This window comes from Citrus sinensis, chromosome 1 (assembly GCF_022201045.2).
Source record: "Citrus sinensis cultivar Valencia sweet orange chromosome 1, DVS_A1.0, whole genome shotgun sequence".
Classification (NCBI taxonomy): domain Eukaryota; kingdom Viridiplantae; phylum Streptophyta; class Magnoliopsida; order Sapindales; family Rutaceae; genus Citrus; species Citrus sinensis.
In genome coordinates, this window is record NC_068556.1 from 7,792,691 (window position 1) to 7,807,903 (window position 15,213).

The 15,213-nt window shown below is 29.6% G+C and overlaps 1 long non-coding RNA gene across 1 annotated transcript; it reads right to left on the reverse strand.

The window, feature by feature from the left end:
* Positions 1-10,962: 10,962 nt before the first annotated feature.
* LOC112497873 (uncharacterized) lies at positions 10,963-12,586 on the reverse strand. The gene is made up of 2 exons (XR_008056689.1): positions 11,272-12,586; positions 10,963-11,161 (listed from the first exon to the last, which is right to left on the reverse strand). It is a non-coding gene; the product is annotated as an uncharacterized LOC112497873 (long non-coding RNA).
* Between the last annotated feature and the right edge of the window lie 2,627 nt (positions 12,587-15,213).

Consider the following 15,213-nt stretch of genomic DNA (forward strand, 5'->3'; position numbering starts at 1 on the left):
TGTTTGCTTAGAATTCATCAGTTTTTGGGTGTTAATACTTTTACAGTTGAAGTTGTACTAGTGCTTCACCTTCAGTTTGAGGATTCTTCCTTACTACATGCATTATTGACTAACCTATGAGTTGTGTTGACTGATGAACTGATCACTCAATTGAATGACTTTGTTGAGGAAAATGCTTCTGTTAAGGGACATTCCGCTGCTGGTAACAAGCTGTTGTTGGGCGACAAACTGTGGTTGGGGCTGATGAATCTGACAAGGATTATTGCTATCTGACTATTCAGACAAAAGGGCTAGCAGTGATGATGATGTTAATGTGGAATCCATTCAAGTTAAAGTTGATGGTGCTACTGAACTTACTATTGTTGATGAGGACAGTGAGGGTAGTGAGGATCATGAAAGAGATCAAAGTAGCTACTTAGAATCCAATTTAGGTGACAATTTATCTAATGCTAATAAAGAGGTAAAAAGGTTGATTAATTCTTTTGATAATGATACTGAGCTCGGCACTGTCCAATTGTCTAATTATTTACAATAACATGATTACAAAGTGGGGGGTCATGGGAAACATAGGCTAAAATTAGGGCATATATTTAGAGATGTTCATTTGAGAGAGATATTGCATGAGGTGATGGTGAGGAAAAGGTTTGCCATTAAAACTGTATATAGTGAACCTAGAAGATTTGTGGGTACTTGTAAAGAGGATGACTGCCCATGGTATGTGGCTGGTGCAAAACTAAATGATGGAATTGGTTTTATATTGTGAGAATACAACAAAAAGCACGATTGCAGACTTACTAACAGGAAAGTGAAATTTACTTCTACTTGGTTTGCTACTAAAATAAAGATTCAGGTTGTTGTTAACCCTAATGTGGAGATAGATATTTTGAAGAATTATATGCAAGAGACTTATGGTTTGAGAATTGAAAAAAATGACATTCTATAGGGCTAGAGCAAAGACAAGACTGGAGATACTTGAGGATCATTCGAAGGGATATCAGAAATTATTTGACTATACTATTGCCATTCACAAAGTTGATCCAGGAGTAGTATGCAAGATGTTGTGTAATGTTGTTTCTATACCTGACAAGGTATTGTTTCAAACGTTTTTTTGTTACTTTTCCTGCATAAAAAAATGCATATCTTAATGGTTGTAGACCTTTTATTGGAGTAAATGGATGTCACTTGAAGAGTAAATATGGTGGAGTGTTGATAGCCACTATTGGCATGGATGGTAATAATAGGATTGTCCAATTGGCAATATGTGTTCATGAGATTGAGAGTACAGAGACATGGAGATGGTTTATGGAGCACTTGAATAGTTATTTGGATGATAGAAGGTAGGTTACTTTTTTCAGTGATAGACAGAAGGGGCTGATTAATACAATTTCAAACACATGCCCTACTACCTATCATAGGGCATATGTTTAGGCATGTTTATCCTAATTTTTCCAAATCATTTGCTGGTGCATAGTTAAAACAACTATTTTAGAAAAGTACTAAGAGTGGTAACAAGCATGATTTTGATGAGGCAATAGCAAAGATCAAAGTTGAAAAAGAAACTGCATTTAAATGGTTGGGAAGAGAACTACATGGTTATAATTGGTCAATGCACACGTATGACATAAATTGCATGGTAGATCGTATTGACAACAATGCATTAGAGTGCTTCAATAGTTGGATATTACCTTACCAAGAAAGACCTTACTTGGCAATGCTTGAAGAAATTGGATGGAGAGTTATGAAATAATTTACAAAAAGAAGAAATGAGACAACCACTTGGAAAAGATGGATGACACCTAAAGTTTTGACAAAGTTGGACAAAAAAATAAGATCGCACTGAAAATGATTGTACAAGCTTCTGGTGATCTAAATTTTCAAGTCATGGATAGAGCCTATAATCCACCTAGAAGGTTTGTGGTAAAGCTAAAGTTCAGAACATGTGATTGCAATTATTGAGAAATTACCAGCCTTTCTTGTCAACATGCTATGGCTGCCATGGAATATTCAAGACATGAAGTTTAGGAGTATTGAGACTATTTAAAAGTGGTTTTTAACTCCTAAGTATAAGAGTGTCTTGTTATATTATAACTCTGTGAGTCCGAGGTCGATCTATAGAGAAAATATTTAATTTGTTTATTTTATTTTATCTAAAAATGAAAATAAAACTTGAATATATACAACTTAATTTAAGTGAAACTATGAAATTAAATTAGTTAGGGATATGAATCCACTCTTAGTAGTAAATAAAATTTAATAAATTCTTTTTGCCATTTTTTATTTAGGTTTATTGCCCAAAAGATTAATTATATAAATTATTATTATTTTCCCATTAATTTTATTATGGATTAAGTATTTATTGTGTCAAAATTTAATTTGTCTACAATAAGTCAAAATATCATTTTACCATACCTTATATTAAGATATTAAAAATGTATTGTGCCAAACTCCCTTATTTGTCTACAATAAATCAAATTTTCAAAATATAAAATATGTATAAAATTAAATAGAAAATAATATAATTTATATAATTAAAAATAGAATTTGATTAAATCATATTTATTTCCTAAGAGTTTCACCTTACCTTAACTATTATTATTTAGCTAAGAATAATTGAAATAAAAATAATTATTAAAATTAAATTACTTATAATTAAAAAGAATAGAAACAACTAAAATTGAAAATAAAACTAAATTTATTTATAAAAAGAATTATACAAAATATTAAAACATACCTGAAAAATAAGATTACAGTGAAATTAAGAGAAATTGAGAAGAGAGATACCCAAAACATAAAAATGAATCTCTTTTTATAGAAAAATACATTCATAATCCAGTATTTTGCGGTCCATTATAAGTTTTATGCATGCGCTCCTTAACGCTATTAGATCAAGATCCAACGGCTGGTCAAACTTCAAAAGTCAACATTCTGTGGCATCATGTGAAGTGATCTATTCAGTCAAAGAATGGTTGAGATTTGGCGGGTTAATGGTTGGATCAGGTCGACCTGAATACAAAGGTTTGGATCTTACAACTTACTTCAACAATCATTGCCACGTGTAGTGGCGGACCTAAACACTTAAATTGGAGGGCTAAGTTAAAAAAATTTTATTTAATTTGGGGTGCTTTTTTTTTTAATGTTCACTTAAATACATTTTAAATCTCATAAACTCAAATAAATTATTTAATTTGGAGTAGTTTCTTTTAAATTCTAAATAATAATAGTAATAAATTATTTATTTTAAATGTGTAAAAGTATCATTTTTCTAAGTAGTTTTTACAAAGTATTTTTTTTTAAATAATGTTGTTATTTGGATTTGAACCAAAACTTTAAAATCATCAAATAACACTCTTACCATTGAACTACAAGTCTTTTGTTAAAAAAAAATTATGTCTAAATTTGTTTATTTAACTCTTTCAAAATGGGCTTGGGGTATATTTAAAAGAAAAATTAATAGCCCATAAGGGGCTAGTTGGGTCCGCCTAAGGCCACGTGGCATGATCGTGGCCATTGAATCATGAATGATTGAGATTTAGTCAAAATTGACAGGTATCCAATGCACTTATATCTATTGTAAGCTCATTTTATCATGGGAAATTATCAGTCATATACCTTTAAATGACACTAGTATCAAACATGCTACAACACTTTTTATTTATATCACTCGTATACCCTAAGTTGACAAAAGAGTTTTGGCGTCCACCTTTCCATTTACTACCGTTAAGAACTTAACAGAATTTGAGCAAAATGACTATTTTACCCTTGAAACTCAAAATGAGGTAAAAAAATAAATTAACCTTGAAAATTAATATAAATTTTCAATACACAATTTTTTTTTATTTTTTTATTAACAATACATTTTTTTATTAAAAAATATGAATTATTAATGGTACATATTATTAACAATTATCCATAAAAAATATTCATCTTATACCATAAAAAATTATTAACAACATATTATTTACAATTATACATATTATACCATAAAAAATTCAAGTTTGAGCTTGGAGGAGTAGATCTTCAATAATTTAGGTTAAATTTTAGAGGAGTATATTCGGTTGTAAAGTAGCTTTTTTTTTAGCAATTATTAACAATTATCCGATAAATGGGAGGACATGTCATTTTTATCAAAATATATCATATGACATGTCGTTTTTTACTAGTTAAATGGGATGCCATGTCATTTTAAAAAAAAGACTAGATTACCCTTATGATGTCAGCGCTCGCAAACGGCAGTTAACGGATTGATGGACGGCAGAAGTGTTTTGTCAACTTAGGGTATACGAGTGATACACTTGAAAAGTGTTGTAGCACGTTTGATACTGGTGTCATTTAAAGGTATATGGTTGATAATTTCCCTTTTATCATTCAATCAGTACTCAGTCAACAGAAAAAGTCAACTTTTTGCACAAGCTCAATTTTAAGCCGATCTTGACTCGTCTTAAGATTTTCGGACCTTCGGAATTCAAATTTGACATTCATTTATATGTTTGGAGTCTCGAATTACGTGAATTTAATATTTTACCCAATAAACACACAAAATTAAATATAGTTAAGAAATAATTAATAATCCTTAAAATATTGCATAAACATAAATATAAATTATAATATAAGCACAAAATAATATTTTTTTTATCGTTTGATAATCAAACAATTTTTAATACTAATCAAGTATGTTCCAACATGCTTTACTAGACAGACTTCCCTTAACACATATTCAGTGATGTTTAGACCCTTTCCAGATCAGTGTACATGAGACCCTACAAGAAGACCATTGATTGACCCGTCAATTGTGGGAAAAAAAAAAGATCAGAAGCCCTAAGAAATCTAAAAAAGGAGCTCAAATGAGCCTCAAAAAGAGGAAAATAAATTTTTTGTTGTTTGCTTATTTTGTTGTGGCTCTAATCACAATGTGAGGTCCTGTCTATTAAGGTCATCTATTGCAGGGGCAAATAGAGATAGGAACAATAATTCTCAAGTATATCTAATATACTATCATTATTTATTATGTTAGTTATTGTTTATTATATGTAACTATTATTATTTATTATATTTAAACTATTATCGAATAAAAGATATCATGTTTTCTAGCATCAACTACTACAAGTCAACCATTAAACGCTTTAGAACAGGCAATAAAGAGAAGAAAAGAAGTGCTGGCTTACATCTATATGTCATTTGTTGTGCATGTATAGTTTTTTTTACGTATAACATAACATTCATTTACAAATCAACATGTTTGATAGGCATCAGCAGCAAAGTCAAATGGTTTCAACTAGCCAGCAATTACCGCATCCGAAACAACAAAAAAGTGCTATCTTGATTGCATGTTTGTATATTTTTGTTCCTTTTATTCAATTTCTTAAACTAATATAACATATATCTAGATACTTAGTGGCCCAAGTCAGAGTTCTAATGCTGGAACAAGGAAAAGAAAGGCTCAAGCTGGCTCTGGAGATGCTAGAACAAGAAAAAGACAATCAACTCTGAGACTGAACCAATCCTAAAATCCATCTCAAGCTTCAAATGTCATAGATTCTTTGTAATGAATGGGAGCAAACTAAACTTATTTTAACTTGCTATTTTGGTTGATATTTTGGAATACTGCTGGTTATTTTGGCTATATTTTGGATAATTATGTGGCTGCCAATGGTTATGTAGGTTGTATTTTGATGATGTTATTAATGGTTATTTTGGATGTATTTTGGATAACTATTATATGTTATTTTTAGTTTATTATGATTAACGAGATGTTATTTAGGATGTATTTAAACACAGTTACAAAGATAGATACTAGGACTATTAGGTCATAATTAAGCTTTCATTTCATTGGATACATCACATTTCAATAAACACAATTGCGCAAGGATAGACCAATAAAATTATTACATATTTAAGCTTTCCTTCAATAAGCCTAAGCCTTTTCTTTATCTTCACTACTTCATCAGCTTCAAGTTAATTGTATTCAACTCTAAATTTTGATTGTTTGTCATCTGATCACTACTACTTGGGTATATGAGAGCTTCAGTAGTAAATCATCGCCAAAACTTGCATTTATTAAACCTAGATGACCAAAACATTTGCATTACTATTCTGTGCTGTAGTAGAAACCATAGCACATGCCTACACACCACACCAGTAGTTCTTGGGAGTGCAATTAATTGTTCTATCTGGCTGTCCACTAACTGCAGAACTTGAATTATAAATCAATGCCATTTTGAATGTGCAGATGATGTGTTTCAATGAAAGGTTGAGCAAGCGATGTGTGGATAATGGTTGAGCAAGTGTTGTATTTGAATGAATGGATAGTTGAGTAGTTATGATATTTCAATGTGTAGATAATGAGTTTGAATTAATGGTATAATTATTATATTTATGGATTATATGAACAAATTTGATAGATTGTATAAGCAGGTTTATATGACTAGTCGTGAGTAGCTCGTATAGTTGGTTGAATGACTTGAAAATTTGTTTCATGCATATTGGTTATTGTGTTTATATACCTCAAATTGTAGCCATTGGGAGCTAACGGCTACAATATTAAGACTGATTTTTTTAGTATTTATTTAGGGTAAAATTATAATTTTATATTTTGGGGGCAAAACAATCATTTGTCCAAAGTTCCATTTGTTCTCTTAATAGCCTATAGATGGAAGTGGATAGGTGAAAAAATAAAATGTAACTTCAGGAATTCAGCCAAAAAAAAAAGAAATTGTGAATTTTTGAAAAAGTACAAAAAGAACATAAAGTACAAAAAGAACATGTGGCTAATAAATAATTGCCCTATTAATAAATTGCGGTAGGTGTGCGAGAGACTTATTAGTAAGCTTAAGTGCACTAGAAAAGTTATGTTACAAAAGTTGTATATATTGCTTAAGGAGTCTAGGTTTTAAGGAGGGCAATTGTGCCCTCTAATCTTTATTAAAAACCTAACTAGTACTTTTTTACACAAAGTGAGTGTTCTATACAAAAGTATATTGAGTATATTGAGAGATAAGAATACTCATTTTGGTATGATATAGTGAGTGTTCTATACATATATTTCGTATGATATAGAGTATATTGAGAGATAAGAATTACTTTAAATTTTTTAGTAGGACAACACTATTTGAACCCAAAAAAGATATTCTCAATACCCTCATTTCTATTAGAATTTTTATTAGTTAAATACCCTAACATAAAACTATACAAAAGTATAAAACTATATAAAAGCATAAAACAACTCAAAAGAAATAAAAGAAATATATATTCCCATTTTCACTACTCTGCGGTTTATGGTAGTGAGCCAAATGATGATGTCAAAATTTTAATTCGTGCTAATAGATAGTTGCTGATTGAATATGCCTGCGTTGACTGTATATACATGCAAGTGGGAACGGAATATGGATGAAAACAAAGTCTTTTCATGCCATGAAATAAATTGAATTTTTTTAATTTTTGTTTTTGATGAATCAGTCAAAAAAATTGGAGTCTGCAAGCTATTGATCGGTTTCACTTTCCAATCTATTCAATTTTTCGTCATTTCAACTTTTATGGAAATATCTACTTACGAATATTTCTTTGTTGCCATCGATTATCAATAGTCATTGGCAAATGAATAAGGCTCCATCTAGAATAGTATTTCAAGTAAAACTTATTTAAATAGAGATTTTGTTAGTAGAATTTTTATAAGTAGAAATTTTACCCACAAAAGTTTAGCTGTTTAGTTGTCCATGAGAATCTTTATAAAAAAATTATAAAATTACTTTAGTAAACAAGATTTTTAAAGTTGTGTTATAGAATGAATAAAATAAGATTGTCAAATAAATAGAGGATATTTTAAATATTTTAACATTTAAAAAAAACTTTTCAACCTCTACTCTCAAAATCTTAAAATTTAAGCTTTTACTAATAGAGACAAAATAACTTATTTAAACTTTACTAAAAAAAAATTCAAACAATAATAAAATTTTTGATAAGAGCTTATAGAATTAAATAAATATTTATAATCATTAGATAAACCATACCAAACAGACACTAAAACTTTAGAAAAGAAGAGATAAAAAATAAAAGAGGCGAAAATGGGGACTCATGTAAAATTTTTCGGGTTTGTAAGGAAAAAAATTTATTTTTGAAATATGGTTATTGGTGCAATAAGAAATTGGGTACAGTGAGTCTTTTTATGGGTTTAAATACCCCATCTTTTTTAATAGTGTTGATTGAGAAATGGAAGTTGATAAGATGAATGAAGCAAGTCAATTACCCTCACTTGAAAAAGAAATTAATAAGTGTTTTGAAATTTATAAAACTACCACCACATATATACTACAAAACTAACATTTAATGTTAAAAATATATTGTTCAATATTTTATTTGGCTTTTCCGTTTCTTCTTCATGACTTTCACTGATCAGCAACCAACAAAAACAAGCCAAATATCAATAGTCTCTCCACTACTAAGCCACTTTCACCCTACTTATAGGTCATGTTTGATTGAGAGTAGAGAATAAAGGAGAGGAAAGTAATTTAAATTCTATTTTTATTTTTATTGTTTGGTTGGACAAAATATATAAGAATTTAATTTCCATTAGAATTTAATACCCATCATAATGCAGAATTTGAATTCCACACCAAATAGTGAAGAATTTAAATTATTCTTATGTTGGACACTAAAGTTTCCAAAATTACCCTTCAACTTTTTAACTTATTTAATGCCATCAATAATTATTATTTATAATTTTATTTTATTAATTTAATATTATAAATAATTATATATTAATTAAATTTAATAAATGATTTAATATACTTAACAAAATAAATAAACTTATTTATTTTATTATTTAATATGAAAATATAAATTAATTGTTGTTGGACCTCCGCAGGACGTTGCCAGACTGCCACCGGATGTCGTTGGGAAGTCTCTAGGACTCCATCGGACATTGCCGGAACTCCACCGGACATCGCCGAAAAGTCGTCGAAACTCCACTGGTTGTCACCGGAAAGTCGTCGGACCGCCATTTTATTATATATATATATATATATATATATATATAAATATATATATATATATATTATATTTCAGTACTAATATAAATGATTTAATATTTAAGGTAAAGGATAAATTTATCTAAAAAAAATTGTAATTCATTTCCTTATAAAATTTTATATCAAATCAAACAATGAAATCTAATTTCACTACTCTCCTCTTCTCCTTTCTTCTCCCTTTCCCCCCATTTCACTCTTTTCCTCTCCTCCCATTTCTTCAAACCAAACATGGCCATAGAGTTAATTTTTTTCAATAAAGACCAGAAACATAAATTTTGTTATTAAATTTAAAATTTTATGATTATTACTTATCGTAATATTTTTTTAAATTTTAATATGTGGTTAGGCTTTGTTTTGCATAGATAATTAAATATTGAAATATATATAATTTACATAAATTCTCCTAGCCTGCAATAATTTTGTAGTAGATAAAGCATATGTTGTTTGAGAAACTTAAAGAAGAAATTGCCTGCATGCTTTAAGGGAAACTGTCCTCTACAAATTGTAGCCAGCTCAAAGTTGTGCTATTAAGTTTCCAATGAGCTTAATTTATTTCTTACTGATAATTTTTTTTTAAAAATAAAAAGATAAACAAATTTTAATTTGTGATTCATTTAAGCATGCTAATTAAGTAGGACCATTTTAATATGTTTAAAATTCGTAATTATATTCTTTTATTAGAGTATATAGCTTGTATTTGAGTTGAATTTTTTTCTATTCTTTCTAGATATAATTATTTAGTTTAGAGTAAATATTTTTAGAGGTAAGGCTCCTATTATCTATATATTAGTACTTGGGACCAATGTAAAATGTTTAAAATTCTAAATTATAATCTTTTAATAGAATATATAGCTTTTCTAGTAGATTTTCAATAAATTAATATTCGATAAATTGATAATCTTGATTACATAATAGTTTTTGTCGGTTCCGACCTGGTACCAACATGGTAAATTAATAACTTAATAAATTTATAAAATAATAATTTTTTAAAAGATCATATTTTCTCATAGGACCCACTTACTATAAAAATTAATAATTACCTAGTTTGAAACCAAATCCACATAATATGTCATGTGGCTTTTGTAAAATATATTCTTAGTACGTTGCTTGTTACTTCTTGAAATTGATTTGGAATTGGATCTCATTTCTAACCCTTTTGTGATGCAAAATCCTAGTTTAGATTGTCATTTAATATAGAAAATGTCTACAATAATCTAATTACTACCAAATACAATAAACTACTATTCAAATAAAATATAATAAATACTAAAACAAGGTAAACAAATTTTATAAACATGATCATATTTTTTTTAAAATATGAAATTTCGTCATAAATTAATATTCTATTAATTTATTGATATATTATTTGCCATTAAATTAATAAAATTTTCATGGTCTCATTATTATTAATTTCTTGAGATTTTATTGTATTTGAATTTCGTTTTTTATTTTTTACTTTTTAAAATATAATTATTTTGTTTAGAGTAAATATTTTTTGGGGTAAGACTCCTAGTGACCCTGATTAGGTGTATTCTGTTTTTTTCTGCCTACGAAATTTAGTGTTTACTAGCTATCTTGGAGCTACTCCAAGGTAGAGCACAAATGACAGTCACATACGCAAAGTGATAAATAGTAAAAAATACGTTATAACTTTAATCGTGTGGTTATGAAGGCGTGTTCTACCTTAAAACGGTTCCAACATAACTAGACCCAATATAACAATATAAATTTTTAAAAAAAATTTATCCCAAAGTACTATAATGTCATGGGTTCCCTCCCACCAGTCGGCATCCATTCTCTAAAATTTCACTCTTTTGTTTTCGCTAAAACATTCATGTAGAGTATACAAACAACAAATTTGCATGATTTTACTCTCATGGAAATAGGTCATTCATACCACTAAGGATCTTGGCGCAAATTCGAAATAAAAACATTTCCTACATGTCATAGAGTCTCCCCCAAAGTTATTCTCATTCAATAATTACCCGACAAATAAGTTGATTTAAATCAGACAAGAAATGATGATTCATTACATCTTCAATATTCTCTATTTTGTGAACATTCCCCCCTAAACCAGTAAGTCATTCTCGTCCATTTCTTCCAATTTCTGAATTTCATGATCTTTTTTCAAGTTCTTCATTCTGCACAATAAATAATACTTCAATTAAAAATTTATAATTATAATTTAAGATAGAATAAAATTAAAGCAAGTATAATAAAACTGAATTGTGGTTATAGACTTAGCAATCACCTAAATTATCAACCACCCAAAAAAGTTAATTAAACTTTGATATCATTCTACGTTATTGAGCTTCAACTAGTCACTATCTTTGTATTCATCTTCTACATAAATGACAAAACCCATTCATAAAAAATAATCACAAATCAATAACAATAAATAAATGATTTAATGAAGTCTACGGTTCATCAATCACTTGTAGTAGCAAGCGACTAGCAAGCAAAAATGGAAGATACAATCTGAACCATTAATTCAGCAGATAATAACACTAAATCAAGAACACTAAGTGAAGATTACGGCTCATTAGATCCATTGGCAGTTTACACAATTGATACTTGACCAAGAGTGTAGAAAGCCTTCTTTCTCTCTCAATTTTGCCTTTTGTGTGTGTGTGCATGTGTGTAGATTGTGAAGATTTGGAGCTGTAAATTTGCAGCAAGTTGCAAAGGCTTGGATCAAAGAAGCAGCTACCAGTAAAAGCTTCATAGCAGGCTCAGGGATGGCCAATCAAGGTATTGAATACACATCTCTCTCTCAAGCGTGTGTTTGAAAGGATTTGCAAGATCATGGGGTTTTGAATGAAAATCATTTCAGCAGTGAACGGCTTGGTTTCTACTTAGGGGTGGGCAAAATTGGGTTCGGATCAATCCGATTAGGTTCTAGGTTGTTCTGGTTAGGTAAAAATTAATCCGAATGAAATCCGAACTTATAACCCGATCCGATCTGATATATATTCAGGTCGGATTAAATCGGGTCAAAAAATCGGATTGAATTCGGATGAGTTCGGGTTCGGATAAGAGACCGGCCAAAGTCTTCAAATGGGCAAAGCTTCAATTTCAAAACTCAAAAGTCTCAAAACTCAAAAGGGGTCGGGTTGGAGGCTTAGAGCAAAATCAGGTATTCAGGTTACACTTGCAGTTGCTGTCAAGTTGGAGGCTTGGTGCAGTAGATCAATGGCACTTGGGAGCAGATTGGTGGTCGACTGGCCGCGGACGCACAACAGCAAATTGCAGACCCGTAACAAATCGAGATCGAGCATGAAGAGGGGTCTTTCTTCTAGTCTAGAATGAGAAGTTGCTGGTGCTTAGAGATGAGAAGTTCAGCGAGGGAGATGGTTGTGGGTTCGTGGCTGTGGCTGTCGGCGGCGTGATGTGAGGGTAACTAGGTGAAGCCGTGAAGCTGTGTTGGGTCTTGTTCTCTTGGGTGTGTACTGTGTTGTGTGTGTGTTTTGTGTAATACGTATGTGATCTGGGTTCTTTTGCTTCTTTGTCCATGATTTTTGTGTTTGTGATGTGTATGTGACTGTGTTTTGTGAATCTGTCTGTGATTTGTGTCATTATGTGTGTGGCTTGCGTGGGTTAGGTTTTTTTTTTTTTTTTTTAAAGTAACCCGATCAGGTTTTCGGATTGGATCGGGTCATAACCCGATCGGGTTTAAAAGATTTCATCCGATCAGATATTATTAACAACCCGATCCTATCTAAACCAAAAACTTTTTGGGTCGGTTCAGGTCGGATCAGGTATTTTACCCACTCTTATTTCTACTTCAATATGGTATGTACTTACAAACAAGTAAATTAATAAGGGAAATTATCCCTCAAAGCAATGATTATGATAGTTCTAGAAGCTCAAAGTAAAATAAAAAGGTACAAGTGTAAGAGTGATGCTATGCTTTCTCAGTTGAGATAATTTATATTGCAACGGATGTGTCACCAGCAAAAAAAATTCTTTATTTGAATTAGAAATGATAAAAATTAATAATTAACTGTCACTCCAGCCAATTAAATAGTGATGCATCATTTATCATATCAGTATCCCAACTAAGTAAGGATAACATTACTATAAATAGTGATATATCATTTATCATATCAGTATCCCAACTAAATGCAAAGCACCTAAATGAATCCTCTCACACAATGTAAGGCTTTATATAGCCCATTATGAGATCTAGAAAGATCTTTGTTTGTTAGCTTGATTTTAGGTTGTTATTTTCCTGCCAATACCAACGACCTTAACCATGTTTGACTGGTTTAGTGCTTTATTACTAAATTAAGCTTCTCACAATGACATTTTTTTTATGGAGGATGAGAAAATGAATGCAACACATAACAACCGATATTCTCGTTTGCTTATCAATCCAGATTTGAGATAACACTTTCAGCACTAAATCTGAGCACCAAATGACTTTCAAAATAATAACATATTGTAAGGAGCTTTGTAAGATCTTAATCGTAGATTAAACAATGGATATCTTAGTATTACAAAATTTACTAAAATTTGGATGTTGACAAGCTGACTCTGCCTTTATCCCCAATAAAATGGTGTTGTGTTTTACAATTTATTTACCAACTTTCATCTCTCTATCTTTAATTTCTAAGTGATGATACAGCCACAAACTCTTGTACAAATTTATCTTGTACAAATTAATTTGGCATTAATTCATTGGTTGAATGAAAATACAAAATAATAAAAATAAATCATGTGGACCAAGAGATATTTAATTCAACTAATTTTATCATGCCACATCAGTTTGTACAAAATAAATTTATATAAGAGTTTGTGACTATTATTACTCTTAATTTCTTACACTACTAGAATTATGGTTATCTGCAACCAATAAATTCGTCATAAAAAATAATTTGCGACCAAAAAATTATGGTCGCAAGTTGGTCACATTAGGTCTATCAACAAAAAGTATCCACAACCACTTCATAAGTTGGTCGCATAAAATAACTTTTCACAACGAAAAAAATGCTCGCAAAATATAATTTCTCTTTGTCTCCGTTACTTTTTTGCAACCAATTATTTCGTCACGGATTTAGAATATTTGCGACCATACTCAAACTGGTCGTAAAAAATTTAAATATCATATTGTGTTTTAATTATAATTTTATAAAATTGTAATTTGGTTAATTTTTCTTTAATAATTAAGACAATTATAACCAACGTCATGAAAGTAGAAAAATTAAATTAAAATTTATTATTGATAAAAAATACAAAAAATATTTAGCAAATGAAATTACATTATTAATTTAGAAAAATTACATAATTGTAACACTTGGAACAATTACATAACGATCTTCAAATAACATTGTAATATTTGGAACAACTATATTTATTCATAAATTTTTTGATTTTTTTCACCTCCTTGCATCTTGATTTTCTTCACCTCTTTGTATATTTTGAGGAATTTCGTCTAGGGATCCTATTACAAAATATTTTTAATTTTATGGCAACACCGTAATTTTTAGAAGTTTAGAATTGAGCCATGTGGGATGAACGTGAAACGTTTGAAAGATATTGGGGTCAAAATGTAATTATGAGAAGAATGAGCTAGAAACGAGAATTGTTGGGGGGTGAAACTAGAATTATGAAAGATGTGGGGATAAAAGAGAATTTAAAAAAAGGAAAAGGGGGCAAACGAAAATTTACATATAAGAGAAAAATAAAAAACGGAAAAACAAAACAAATAAAAGCTTTTTCTCGGCAATGGTGCCAAAAACTTGACACAACTTAAAAGTAATTTTAAACTCCCAAGTATAAGAGTGTTTTGTTGTATTATAGTTCGGTGAGTCTAAAGTCGATCCACCGAGAAAAGATTTAATTTGTTTATTTTATTTTATCTAAAAATTGAAATTAAAACTTGAATATAAACAACTTAATTTAAATGAAACTATGAAATTGAACTAGTTAGGGTTGTTGATCCACTCTTAGTAGTAAATAAATTCGTTTTGCCTTTTTTTTAGATTTATTGCCGAAAAGATTAATTATATAAATTATTATTATTTTCTCTTTAATTTTATGATGGATTAAGTATTTATTGTGCCAAAATTTAATTTGTCTACAATAAGTCAAAATATCATTTTACCATACCTTATATTAAGATATTAAGAATTTATTGTGTCAAATTCATTTGTTTGTCTACAATAAATCAAAATTTCAAAATATAAATATG